At 47.2% G+C, this 13058-nt stretch overlaps 1 protein-coding gene across 3 annotated transcripts in view; it reads right to left on the bottom strand.

Annotated features, from left to right (window-relative positions):
* Positions 1–13058, bottom strand: part of PHC2 (polyhomeotic homolog 2) — a 47063-nt gene that overhangs the window by 11619 nt on the left and 22386 nt on the right. The window contains exon 1 of one of the 3 annotated variants that reach the window (XM_045858704.1): positions 10592–10900. The exons of the other annotated variants lie outside the window; for them this stretch is intronic. The gene's annotated coding sequence lies outside the window, so the exon portion shown is untranslated. Of the gene's footprint in view, positions 1–10591; positions 10901–13058 lie in introns of those variants that run through there. 3 annotated transcript variants of the gene reach the window in all.

A 13058-nucleotide genomic window follows, 5' to 3' on the forward strand; every position in this document is an offset into this window, starting at 1 on the left:
TCAGCCAGTGGATGGAGCCAATGAGATTTAAACAATTATTCTTGGTGCTGATGATCACACTAGCAAGTCGGAAAAACCCCTTAAGTATTTACAGCTCTGGCTTTTTCGTAAAGTTAGAAAAATTTCCCTCTTTTGAAATCTTTCTAAATTGTGTGTTTGGGAACTAAAAAGACACTTCCCTGAACAAACCGTGAGTGACTAGGTGGATGGGGTTAATTACATAGTCAATCAAGTTGCCTTTCTCTGCCTTTGAGTTTTAAATATGGAAGTCTGCATTGACATAATTACATTTTCTCTGCTTTGAAATGTTTTTAAAATTCAAATTAAATATAGTTTATTCAAAGTAATGAATAAATGTTACATAGGAAGCTTACGATGCAAGTTAAAATTTCATTTTTAGATAATGACTATTTCTTTCTAATTCAAGCATAGTAAAATACTGCCTGGTTACTCTAATGAACTACAGATCATAGGTTAGAAAGTCTGGTCCAACCCCTTACCAATGCTTGAACCTGCGCTGTAATACCCCCACCCAGTGGTTTTCTGGCATTTGTTTACCTCTTGTGACAAAGGAACTCTGAAGTAGCTTGTTCCCGCCTTGGGCAGTTCAGTGAAAAAGTTTTTCCTTATAATGAGCCCCAAATCTATCTTCCGTTAATTTCTGCCCACTCACCCTGGCTCTGTTCCTTAACACCACACAGAACACAGCCAGTCACATTTGTGCATCGGGGCAAAAACACAAGCTCACACCTATCTGCGAGTCTGGTCTCTATCACTACAGTGAATTAGCGGCAAACCCTCATTGTTCTCTGAGCCTGTTTCACCAGCTGTGAAATAAAGACAACAACACTACTTACCTGACAGTGTCGCCGCGGGTACTATAAATGGGACAGTGAACAGCGGTGCAGAGCTAGCATGCTAGGAAATGCTCAGGGTGTCACAAAGAATGTCACTCATGTCCCTGGAATCTCTCTCCCTGCCAGTACAAACTCCCTCTGCTCTTTCAACTGTTTCTTATATGAAACAGATTCAAGTTCATCATCATCCGAGGTCATCTTTGCCTGTATCTTTTAAAGTCTACCCAGTCAGTGCTAACATAATAATCAAGTGTATTTGTGTGAGAGGTCAGGCTGGTAAGGTTTTTGTTTCTGTAGACAGGTGGAGGGGAACGAGTGACTTCCTTGTTATAGTTCATAATTCCTTTGTGGAATTAATCCAGTCTCCCTGAATCCTGGGATCACTCCCGCCCCCTGCTCTTTGCACCGACACTCATCACTGAAGAACCTCTGATCCCTTGTTGCCTTTCACAGGATCCCTGTCCCTGCTCGACTCCTCTCCTGCCCCCTTCACCCCTTCCCTCCTGTCTCTCCCACGTGTGCCTACTAATGTACACTGTCAGGCAGGAAGCCGCCGTTGAGGTCCGATTCTTCCCACATGCCAAATACAGCAGTGAACAGATACGTTCACCAGCTCAGGCCAGAGTCAACAAACAGACACATGTGTTCACCCTATGGTTAGGAACTGTCACACCATCATGACTGGAGCAGGTTACAGGGGACACTGGGCCTAAGGGACCAAAGAGAGTGTTTTGTGACTGTACAAAGGTTTTCAGATACTGTATTTCACACTCATCTTGTAGCAAATGCCTCATCGTCTGCTTTAGTAACAAAGGCGTTTGGGCTATTTCTGGAATGACCAAACACAATCTCACCCCCGCCAGGCTCAGCACACTGCGATTAATTTAATCTCTCTCCTTGTGCTCCCACACTGCTCTGCGGCCGGCTGGAGGAAAGCACTTAACTGGGAAACTCGCAGAAACCTGCCCTGCTGGCCTGGAGGCCAGATAACGGAGACAAAGCGACCCTCTTTCTTTTGGGATTCTTCCCTTCTCAATTCTCTTGACCAGTCCTAGGCTAAAAGGGATGCCTGGGATTCCCAGGGGTCTCAAATGCCTTTATACAGAGTCAGGCACTTGAAATCTAGAAGGCGAAGGCCAGGACACCATGAGTACGGGACGGCAGGAGGGCAGGAAAGCCAGGCTTCAGTGGTGGTGGTGCTGGGGGAAGGCAGAATCCAGCCTTATAATTGAAGCTGACCACAAAGGGCCAAGAATTCGGACCAGAATGAAGAGAACAGTATGTTCTAGGGGAATCGTTACATAATATATGTCTCATCCTCTAGGTTGCTTCTCAGTTCTGGTCTCACTCAGAGGCTCTGGCAGAAACTGCCCTTGTGGGGCACCACCATAAAACAGGCGCCAAGGCCCTGTTCTGAAACGGTGTGCTTCGGAGAGGGTCCCCGTCACTAGCAGAGCAGGTATCTTCAGGCAGGGGCCATGTCTTCGCCACGTCTACAATTCAGGCGCTAACCCAGCATCTGATACATGACAGATTCGTAGTGTCTGTGAAGCTGGAACCTATGGAACCCATGATCTCAGTCTGTACTGCTGCGGTAAAGCGTTCAGGTCTCCCTGGTCTCAAAACTGGCAACTTGCCAGGGGCTGAGATTTGATTGCTTTCTGAGGCTATAATGTTAACTGGAGAGCAGCGAGGCTGCTGCCTGCCTGTAAGTGTGGCACTTCTGGGTACACGGCTATAAAGAAGCGTTAAGAGCGATTCCCTAGCCTATTTCTTCCTGTTAAGGCAGGGAAACATTTATGCCAACACCAGGCACTTGGAAAGGATGACCTCTAGGGGCTGAGGCCGGGAGCTGCCTATAAAAATGGCCAGGCCCTCAGGACCCACAGGCTGGTGTCCAGAGAGGCTGAGCTCCCCAGTCTTGGGAAGACAGAGCTCATGCCGGTCCCAGCTATGCAAAACCTGGACCACTTCAGAACCAGTTCTAATGTTTTCCACATGCACAGTAAGACAAAAATCACCAGTTACTCTGGAATACATTTAGTACTAGTATTCGGCCAGATGGCCAGGCTGTTCATTCTATTTGCCTTGAAGACCTGACTTCAGAGGAAATGGGGGCCAAGGAGAACTTCTCCTTCCACCCCTCAGCATGGCCGACGCTTATTCCTACTCTCTCTAGACCCGAGGAGAGGCGGTATTTTAACGTACGGGACTTCTAACTACCCTTGCTTGGCTGTAGCAGGAGTAAGCCAGAGCTAATGGACTCAGAGCATTTAAGGAAGCAGAGTGGGCGGTAATGTGGGCCACGTGCCCGCAGCACATTCTGCTGGGTAAGAGGGAAAGCGCGGCTGCCTGCAGCACACAGAGCGTTCCCTCCAGGCCCCTCTCTGGCTCCGAAGCCCGCTCACAGTGCCTCAGCTCAGCAGACAGACCCATGCCCAGGGTGGGGGACGGCAGGACCCCTAAAGGACCGCTTGCTCAAGGGAGAGCCTGAGCAAAGTGACCCCCAGGGAAACCACACCCAGGAGGTGGACAGCAGCTGATGCAGACTACCAGATGGGCAGTGGGAAGTGCCCCAGCTCGGGAAGCTCAAGGCAGGTGGCACAGTCCTTGTGGAGAGGTCTGTGGGCTGCCCTTTAGGAGCTCAGGTGTATCTGGGCCACTAAAGAAATCGACTCCACTCTGAAAGTGAGGGAGGCAAGCTATCTGACAAGCACCAGTTGGTTGGCATTTCTCCCCCACCCCTGTCCCCTAGGGGGAGGGTAGGAAAATGAAGTGGGCCAGTACTAGTGAAAGGTGGGGAGCAGGAGGGGGAAGAGGGAGAAAGCAGGGAGGGAGGGAGGAGTGGGGGCTCTATCCTGGGATCCTGACAGAGTCTATCAATTAAAGAGATGGATTTGGTTAACAAGCTTCTTTAAAATGCAAATTACACCTGTGGTCACTCACACCTTACTGTGAATCACTCAGATAAGCTGACAGCTTTCTTCTCAGTTTAGAGACAGGGTTCAGTGGGAGGGGCGGAGTGGGGAGTAATCAGTTGGGACCCTGGGTGCTAGATCCCCAGTGATGACAGTCAGAAGGGCCTCAGTGTAACATCTTAATTTTCCAGATGAGGAAAAGTGTGCCCAGTTCACTGTGCATTTTAGAAACAAGGCAAGAGTAGATGCAATTTATTTGGAAGGTGGTTATCTTCTAGAACATAGAAAAGGAGCTCTTAGTGGTGGGAAAGCTGCAGGCCCTTCCCACCCTCAGGGGTGCCCTGAGTGCCAGAAGGCAGGAGGAGACAAGGCCAAATGTTCGTGACTTTTTTCAATTCTGCTGTCAGCCAAGGGAGCCGTCCTTGCCTTGAGGACACACAACAAGCTCCCCACGCACACAGATGCCATCGCTGTCCCGCTCCTCTGGGCACCTTCTCCAGCTCTGCAAACAGCAGCGGCCTGAGCTGAGTGCCTCTCGGAGAGGGGAGGTAACGGCTGGGATAGGAGGTTCCCTCTGGGGCTCTTCACTGAGCAGAGGGCTGAGCTTTTCGGTCACGGAGCTGGCCAGCATTATGAAAGGGAGGTGGCCCCAGACCTCCCCTCAGTGTCACTGCAAAATGGCCTTGTTGAGTCTGGGTTAAGAGGATTGGAGAGCCGACCTGCTTCTCGGATCTTAAGCATCTGGCTGAGCAACTCTGCTTAAGGCATCTGTTCGGGAGGGCTCCTCCTCCGCACTGGCAGCCATTACCATACAGCTGACTTTCATGCCGTCTCTCAGGACACGGGCAAAGGGAGCAGCCCTTCTGACTCACCCACGATCCTCAGCTACAGTGTACACAAGCCGAATTGTAAACAGCTGAATGTTTTCCAAGCTGCCACCCCCAGCTATGAAGGAAGGAATCAATGGAGCGAACAGCCACCCTCCCCCAGGCAGTTCAGGACTGCGGGAGTGAGCGGTGGGGGATTTCCAAACAGCTGCAGGAGCACAGGCGGGCACCGCAATTCCACAACCAGGTCCAGCTCAGCAGCAGCATCTGCAGGACCACAGGGTGACCAACAGTCCAGGCCACCAGGAATAACAGCTAACTCTGATTGCAGGCAGTCAGGGAGGGTTTTCAGAGTTCTGCTTAAGGAGGGAGGGTCCTATGGGGAGGTGGAGGGCCCCATAGGGGGCCCCACATATTCTCCTGTCACAGTGCTCTGGCAGACGCTGTGATTTCACAGGAAAATACCTGCACCCAATGGGAGAGGCATCTCCACTGCAGGAGATGGAAGGCAGAGTGGCCGAGTGGAAAGAGCACCAGCTCTGGGTCAGACTTGGATTCATTTTCTGGGTCCATCTTGGATCACTGCCTGTCTTGGAAGATTTTATGAAGTAAAGAAAACCCCCGGCAGTAACTACATTTAGAAGCGGTACCACACGGCAGTTAAGACTTTGGGATCAGAAAGACTCTAGGCTTAAATCCTAGAGTTTGTAATCCTGGGCAAATTACTCTAGGCCTCAGTGTCCTCATCTGTAAAATGGGATACTAATCCCCGTCTCACATTGCTTCGATGAGGATTAAGATAATGCAGGCACAGCACAGTGGAATTGGCCTGACTTGGACATAGGGGGGTTAACATCACTGAGATCTGAGAGATCAGGAAATCAGTTTCTTACAGCTGAAGATAAAATCAAGGAAGATGGATTTATAACAGTTTACCAAAAGACATCTAGAAATGTTTAGTAAATTCCCTAATTACTTTCAGAGTGACAACATGGAAAGGCATGATACCGTATTTATTTATTTGATCACCACCTTGAGGATCACTAGAATTCTTAGATAAATGGTGGCGGAGTGGGGGGTGGAGGGAGACACTAAGTCTCAGCTGTCTTGTCTATGTAGTGGGCTGGATAATACTTACCTTGTAAATCAATCCTCCTGATAACGTCTGCTCTCCGAAAACACTGCCCCTCTCCTTCCTGTAATGACTGTATAAACTTTCCGTGACCCTACTTTGCTACCAATCAACTGATAGAAAGATTAATACTGATTACTGGAGTCCTAGAAATGTGGACTTAACTCATCTTAGATATACTTGATTCACATTAATTTTGTTCTAATTTGAAGTGTCATTTGCTTTGTTTAAAGATGTCTTAATATAACTGGTGTGGATTTAGACCACATATGGATGATTTCAAATATCCTAAAGATATCACTAATTAGGGATAATTATACAGTGTTTGAGACATAATGGCCATGCAGCTAAAGCTTTAAAAATAGCTCAAAGCAACCATGGGCTCTCATTTTCCTGACAGCAGTCTCAAAATGCAGTGTCAGGCCTGGGTCCCCTGATGCACTGGAGAAGAACTGGTTATGATACAGCATCTAAAACACATCGTTTCTTGGGAGAAGACATAACAACTTCCACTGCGAAGAAGCAAATCATTCAAGAAACAGGTATTTGCTTCAAAGAAAATCATCACACATTCCAGCAAACTGGGACTCTTCCCCACACCTGGACCCCCCTCGGAGAGCTGGCTGCTGGTTCAACAGCGGCCGTTCCTTCGGCACATGCAGGGAGCATGCGCCCTTGCTCTGGGCTTGTCTGAACTGAAAAACATCATCTGGATTTCGAAGAGTAAGAAAGCACATTCTTTTCACTAACTATAAATAATTTGGAAGGGAAAGAAAAAATATTAAGTTTACTATGCTGGCCTAGATGGTCTTACGATTAATCACAGAGCAACAATTTATTATATTATATTATGTAAATTAATGCTATGTTTCTTAACTACACTTTTATCTTTAAAACCTAACCATTTTTAATTGCATAACTATTGATTAACTATATTGATCAGGGGAAGGTGTCCAGGATCTGTAAGACTGCTGTCTGGGATAAACAAATGATCGATTATTTTTCTAACAATTCCCAAAATGTCAGAAGGTTGAATTAAGATTTGCTTCTGAGTATTTTTACATATCAAATCAGTAATCTAATGTAGCTCGTAATTCAAATTGAAATTTTAAAATAAGTTAGTGCTTAAAATGAAACCTGTGCCTATTTTTTTAAAAAAAGATTTTACTTATTTTTAGAGAGAGGGGAAGGAAGAAAGAGAGGGAGAAACAACTGCCTCTCACAAACCCCCAGCTGACGACCTGGCCCGCAACCCAGGCATGTACCCTGACTGGGAATCAAACTGGCGACCTTTCAGTCCACAGGCCGGCACTCAATACACATGCCAGCCAGGGCCTGCACCTATTCAAGTCGTGAACAAGTAGTTATCTTAAACAGGCATACTTTTAAATTTAACAGAAAAGACAGTCTTTTCAACTGGTGACTCACACTGTAGTTTAAACCATTCCATAAAAATATTTAAAGCATAAATCTACACATGTTCAGACCTCTCCCTTGAGGGGCAGTCCAGCTTTGACATCACCATCAAACACGTTGCTAAATCACTGTGGAGAAAGTCATTTCTGTTACTGGCACAAAGGACTCATCAGAGATGATTGCATAAGGTAGCCAGTCCTCACCCTGCTTTTTTTTTTTTTTTCCATGGGGGTGGAAAATACAAAAGCATCTCTCTACAGCCACTTTTGTAAGATTCCTCCTGACCACAGAAAATCATCTTCCTCTTCCAGTTGCAAAATGGCCTAAAAAGAATAAAAGCGAACTATCATTTATGAAGACTCACTTCCCTTCTCTCATTTTAGATGTATATTTCCAGAAGAGAATCTTTTTGTGGGCGAGACCAGATCTGTCTGGAGATTAGGTGGTGTTGAACAGCTGGGAGAACTTCAATGTAAACTTGGACTAAAATGAGGAGGGAAGAAACCCCTTAGTAAACAGCATTTTAACATGGAGCAGTATTACCAGAACTGGAACCACTATCCTATTCTCTAGTTTTTTTTAAAATTTGAGTTTTATTTTGACTTACTGCTCCATGCTATCTATAAGTAAAAGGCTTTCATAGGAAGTGGTTACTGAATGCCTAGCATGAGGTCCACAGACCAAAGAAGGGCAAAGACTAGGAAGAGTCTAAAGCAGTCAAGTTATCCTCTTTATACATTCACAGAAGGCAAAAAAAAAAAAAAAAAGGCATTTATGAACTCACAGGTAGAGGTTCTTGATTCTGAGGCAGTAACTGTTTTTTTGTTTTGTTTTTTCTTAAATAAGAAAGCCTAGGGAAGGGACAAGCTGTGTGACAGACAGCATGCAAGACCAGAGGTTAAGAGTTTAATTTTATAAGATGACTTATCTATTTATTCCTTTTAGTCTATTCTCTCTCCCTCTGAAAAATCAGAACCAAGGGATCCAAAGTGTCCGAGACAGGAAATGAGTAAGGCAGGAAAAAGGATGTGGTCTGAAAAAGTGGATTCTGGGGCTGAGCCAGAGCAAGGAACAGGCACAGGGTCACAGATGGGGGAAGGGGTCTTGGTGGCAGGAAAAGAAGTCCTGGGGTCAGCTGGCTCAGACTGGAAAGCTGGTGGCAGAGGACACATGTTTGGAGAAGCATGAAAAACACCTTCCTAAAAGTTTATCCGCCACTGAAATGCAGAGAAAAGATGGCTGAAGAGAGCTACAGACAAGATAATTATTATGGGGACAGAAGGAAGAAGACTTGGAGTTTCCTTTCCTCTTTACTTTAAGGAAAGTGGAAATAATATATTTTATATTGAGTGTGCTTGACAAGGTAAGTTAGAAATTAAGCCAGGACCTGGAAGAGAAGTGGAAAGGGCTGGGAGGTGATTACATGATGAAACACACACACACACACACCCAACTTAAAAAAAGAAAAATAAATAAAGAAGGGGGCGAGAACAGGAGACTGCTCGTGAAAATGCAGCTGGATAACTGAGCAACCAATTCAAGAACAACAGAAAAGTGGACTAAGAAACTGCCTACTTTCTCAAGATTAAGACTGGAGGAAAAAGGCATCTGTATCTCCCAGTGTGTATGGAAACAGATCCTGGGTGGGCTGAGAGGCAGGGCTCACAGGATGAAGAGCGCCTGGAGAGAGCAGGTGCCAAAAGAACACCACTACCCATCTGCTGGACCCTCGGTGAAACAAGCCAGCCCTTGTGAATGAGCCAAACCAGAAGCTCTGGTTCCCGCCTTGCAGGGGCTGGAACTTAGGTACAGAAACAGTGGAAAACACAGTTTATCAGCTGATTCAAAAGTGTGGATATTTCCAAATATAGATCCAGATGTTTGGGGGCTGTGTGGGGAAATCGCTTTTGTATCTTCCACAGTGCCCAGAACAGCGCTTTCTTTCTATGAAGCAGAAAGCCTAGTAGAGGTGGATTAGATCTAACTCAATGAAACCAAAACTACTTAGCTGTGCAGGTGTCTTAAGGCTCAAGACAGAATCTTTTGCTCTATCACCAGTACAGTAAGCTACTTTCTATTCTAGTCAAACTGATATAAACCCTATACCCCTTGTGACCTAAACCTAAGCCTACTCAATGGACACTGCCACAGGTCTGCTGCCCCATACTGGTACAAAAGATGGGGAGGGCAGGGGGCAGAAATAAGGGCGTAAAAAGGAATTTTCTTGCCTCATTACTCTTAATTCAGACTCACCTAGAAATCCTGGCAGTTCCAACCTTTGGTTGACTCAGAAGGGGAAGAAAAATCCCAGGTGAATGATAATTGGATTACCCAGTAATGCCCCAGAGCCAAATGGCTGGAAAAGGCCTGGACAGCAGGGTAGATACAGTTAAAGAGACTATTTTCTAAACCAAAAATTGAGACACATAGGCTGATAGACAATAGGTGGAATATTTTAAATTGTGGCTGTCCTAGAAAAATCGAGGACATATGGTGGATTTAGGTCGGTCGTTTTTGTCACTACAAGGGACCCTCTGGGCCCAATATGCTAATGGGAGAGGATTAAAAATCTAGGGTGGGAGATATTGAAGGGGAAAGCTGTCTGATTTGTAAAGCAGGAAAAGGAATGAGTGTGTAGACAGCACAGAGAGAAGGTAAACGTTCAAAGTATGGAGTAGGAAGGAAAGGAAAGTTGATCAGAACTGAAAGTGTGTCAGTTATGCTAGTGAAATCTGTTCAGGTATCAAAAGCAGGGGTGGGGGAGGGACAGTGAGAGTAGACTGTGCTTCACCATTAGTTTGCAAGCTGACCTTGGGAAAATATTCCCTCTCTGTGCACTTAAATAGAAAAATCTCATAAATCCCGATTTTCATGTAAAGGATCAACACAAATTACTATACCTTCATTTGGCATGGGAAGGAGAGAAACGCTCTTCTAAAAATGGAAGAGAAGGCAGACACAGAACAGCTTGTCCCTTTCCATCCAATTAAAAACCTCGGGAGACTGAACTAGATTAAAAACAAAACTCTCCAGCGAAGCCTCGGCCCCTACAAGATAGAAGTCCCCTATCGATGGAGTACAGCTGGTGCCAGCAGCCTTGCCCCTTAAACGGACCATTCATCCCCGGATAAATCGCCGTTCCGCGGGGGTGGGGGTGTGCGGGGACTGGTAAGGACCGGGATACACAGAAGCGTCTGGCACGCCGAGGTTGACACTGAAGCTTCCAGGGGAGTGCCGGATAGGCAGGGTCCCGGACGAGGTAGGGAGTCACAGGACACCGCCCAGGCGCCGAGAGGGCGAGAGTCGCCGGCTGGCACGGCCTGGCAACCGAGTAGGCCCGGGCCCGGAGTGGCACCGGAGGGCGGTGCCTGGTTTCCAGCGCGACAAGCGCGGGCCGAGGACCCTTTCTGGCAAGAACCCCTCCCCCGCACGGGCACTGACCTGTCCAGGGCCCGGCTGGGCCTGGCCGGGCGGGGCCTACGCAGCCCCTCGGCCGGGCGCCGCCTCGCGCGGGGTCCCGGGCCCGGGCGGGCCGCCTCCTCTCCGCCGGGAGCCTCCGAGCCGGGGCCCGGGGCTGCCGCGGCGCATCCGACCGCACCGGCCTGGCCGGCGTCAACAAAGGGCGGCGGGGGCGCGAGGCCCGGGCGGGGGCGCGAGCGGCGGCCGAATTGCGCGCGCGCGCGCGGCGGGCGCTCGAGGACTGCAGCCGCCGCGGAGACAATGCGGCGCGTCCCGGCAGGGCTCCCGCGGCTGCCTCTGCCGGGGGCGGGGTGAGGCGCGGGGCGGGGCTTGGGCTGCCGGGGCGGGGACTCTGGGAGGCGGGGCGCCAGCGCGGAAGCCAGGGCGCGCTTCCTTTGTGCGGTCACCAGGGCCCCGCCCCGCGGCCTCCGGATGATACGGCGAGGCCTGCGGCTGGTTAGGGACGTCGGATTTCGGTTTGAGGAGGCTAACGCGATGCCTCAGGGAGCTCCGCCTTAGCCGAGTCAAAATTCCCCACTAACGTTGGGGACTGGGACTCCCGCCTCGGCCAATGCTGAGGCAATAATAACAACTACCAATAATTGCGTGTTTAATGTATGTCAAGCGGTACATGCACGCACTCTCAGTGTTCCCAATAACCCTGCAAGTGGTCATTATTCCCAACTGGGAACTGAGGATCAGAGAGGTTAAGTAATGATCAAAGTGATCCAGCTACACCTCCATAAACGGGGATAATGCCTACTCTTAGGCTTACCGTGAAGCTTAACTGAGGACATTTAAACAAATTACCAGCAGTGCCTGGAACACAGTTGGAGCCCAATATATGTTACCTCTTTTCCTAAACCGCACTGGTTTAAATTGAACTGTCGTGGTGAAGTACATTCATTCAGTAGATATGCTAGGAGCTGTGGGGATACAAAAGACATACTTGATTCACAAATCTTACTCCCAGTTTTGTGCTGAGTAGATAACACGAGTCTCTCCATAATTGATCTGTCTGTATTCCCAACATTTATTTTCCCATTCTTGCCTTTCTTAGTATTCATATTCTCCCTCTTTTCCCTTCAGGTCTCCCTCATCCCTTTTTCTTTGTTTCCACGTTTTACATTTATTTTATGTCCCTGATTGTTTACTTCACTCCCTTTCTCTTTTCCCCATTCCCTTTCTTTCCCCTCTAGTATTTTTTCAAAATTTCAAAGCCTTCCTTTATTAATATTTATACTTCCTCCTTTCTCTCTATTCTCCACACATGCCCACACTTTCCTGACTCCCTACCTTTACTTCCTCTGCTCCCTCCCTGAATGCCCATTCCCCAACTCTGCATGCCCAGGTCCTGCCTACCCTTCAGGGTCTAGACTCAAGAACAGTGGTGGACAAATTTCTTCTGCAAGGGGCCAGAGAGCAAATATTTTAGACTTTGAAGACCATACCCTCTCTGCTGCAACTACTCTGCTGTTGTACCAGGAGAAAGCAAACACAGACAACATGTCTGTGAATACTTGCGGTTGTGTTCCAATAAAACTTTATTTATGGACACTGAAGTTTGGATTTCATGTAATTTTAATGTATCATGAAGTACTATTCTTCTTTTTTATTCTTAAACATCTTAAAATGTAAAAAACATCGCTAACTTGTAGGCTGTACAAAAACTGGTGATGTGGTGGATTTGGCCCCGGGGGTGTAACCTGCCAGCCGCTGCTCTGGAACAATGCCACTTCCTCTCTGCAATCCAACTTGGTATTCTGCCCCCGACAGTAACTTTTCCCTCTTACAGCACTTCCTTATAAGCCTTCCATGGCAGTTATCACATTTTACTTTTTATTGTATGTATTTTTTCTTGTGCATTTCTCACCATTCCCAGCAGACCTCAAGCTCCTTGAAGGTAGGGTGCAGACTTCTTTCTCTATGTATTACGTCCCATCCCACAGAGCCTTGCACAGAGCAGGCATTCAAACACATACAGAATGGATATACAGTTAAGTGTCAGGTAGTCGACAATTGTTTCCACTGTGCAAAGCTTACTTCTCTCACTAGATAGTACTTCTGGAGCAGGATGCTTATTATGCATATATTATCTTGATTAGATTACAGAAAGAGATTGTTGAGGGCTTTATAGACAAGACGGAGAAAGGTAGGCAAATGCCAGTTCATTCAGGGGTTGCTGGATAAAAAACACTTGAATAAAGAATGTTGATTATCACCAACCTTCAGACAGGGCATGTGTCCTCAGTTAGATCCTATGCAGTATTCCTATCAGCAAATTGGCTAAAGACAAAGCAAACATGCTACGTAATTTACATATAGCAAAGTTAAGCAGAGGAGTTAGTATAATGAATAACAAAATTCTGATATGAAACTTTCCTGCCCTACCACATATTCTCTCTGTGCCTCAGTTTTTTAATCTTTAAAATGGGGGTGATAAAAGTTC

This window comes from Phyllostomus hastatus, unplaced genomic scaffold (genome assembly GCF_019186645.2).
Source record: "Phyllostomus hastatus isolate PE091 unplaced genomic scaffold, TTU_PhHast_1.1 phas_scaffold_182, whole genome shotgun sequence".
NCBI lineage: Eukaryota > Metazoa > Chordata > Mammalia > Chiroptera > Phyllostomidae > Phyllostomus > Phyllostomus hastatus.